We start from the raw sequence: 1,454 nt of genomic DNA, 5'->3' as shown, positions 1-1,454 counted from the left end.
AATTAGGGACCCAGTGAGAAAAGGAGAACGTCTTAATTCCCTATTCAAGCACTGCCGTTACACAGCAAACGATGTTTACAAGAAACCAGAGGCGTGGATCCCAACGCGATGAGATCTTCAACAAAATCAATGGGAGTGCTCTGCAAGAATGAAGTCACAAAATACATCCTCTCCAGACAGAATCCTCTCATGGATTATAAGTAGAGCTCTCTCAGTATCTGCTTGTTTACAACCGCCTAACTCAGCAAAGGCCTCTCTGTGTTACCCCGCATAAGCTTTAAGTAACTGTAAACACATTAGCAGAAAATCCTTATCTGGAGCAGGTAGTAGGCCCTGAGGAAGGCAGTGTCAGGAAGGCAGGTGTACCCTCCTGGCCCTTGCTTAACTGCTGTCTGCAAGCTAAGAACACTGATTTGACGGGCCTTCCTCTTTCTGTACTTTAATACAGAGGCCAGAAGAAAGCGGGGGCAGATCCACTCCAGTAAACTGTGGGGGAAGGGGGCGAGGACTCAACTTCTCTTTCTACATCATTAAAATCACATTCTAAACCGGAACATTTCAAGTTCTTTTGACTTAAAAAAAATCAGCATTAAAATCTTATGCTACAGACCCATAGCTTGCTCCATGGCTACTTCATCTCAAACTTCTCTGACTTTGCTGGATCGAACCCAAAGTTTCTGTGGAGAAGCACAAGACAAAGGACCCTTGACATTTCACCTTCTGACCCCAGACCTCAGCACAGTGCTCCGCAGAAGAGGAAGCTGCTACACCCTTAGCCAGAGGCCAGAGCAACAACACAGACCAGCTGAGTTACCCCTGCTCCCTGCGGGGACCGGTTTCAATGCACCGTGTGCGGAAACTGCCCGCCTTTGACACCAAGCATGACCCAGGGCTGACGATGCCCTCTCCACAGGCCGATCCAGGCGCCCTGCAATCTCTCTTTTGCCACACCAGGCATGATGTCACTTCTGTAGCACAGAGCCACAGCCTGCAGCTGGGAAAGGCCTGGTCCCCGGGGACTCCAGCAGCAGTGTCGGTAAATAGAGCAGCGGCAGGGGGGGGGGGGGGGGGGGGCGGGGCGCTCCCCCCGGGCCAGCAGCCAGCCTTCCGAGCCGCGCTGGCTACGGTTCAGGAGGTGCCCCCAGCAACCCAGCGCCCAGGCGAAGATGCTGTACCTCTCCCTGGAGTCACAAGCCTAAGCCTCACGTACACCTTTGTGTCGGGCACGGATCTCATCCAGGGTTTCAGGCTTTTATTATGCATTTACCTGCTACAGCGAGACGGTTAGTGAGGAAGGACCATCCCCTGCTCCTCCTCCGGCAGTTACCTGGCACCGCCGGCCAGCCCCTGCCCCGCTCCCGCAGGTCCCTCCTGTTGATCCTCTCCCTCGCTGGAAGCGTCCGGGGAAAGGCAAACCCCTCTGGCCCCGCCTGCGCGCTGCCCCTTGGACACTC

The sequence above is a fragment of the Pygoscelis adeliae genome, unplaced genomic scaffold (assembly GCF_000699105.1).
Source record: "Pygoscelis adeliae isolate BGI_AS28 unplaced genomic scaffold, ASM69910v1 Scaffold290, whole genome shotgun sequence".
NCBI lineage: Eukaryota > Metazoa > Chordata > Aves > Sphenisciformes > Spheniscidae > Pygoscelis > Pygoscelis adeliae.
This window is presented reverse-complemented; position numbering follows the sequence as displayed.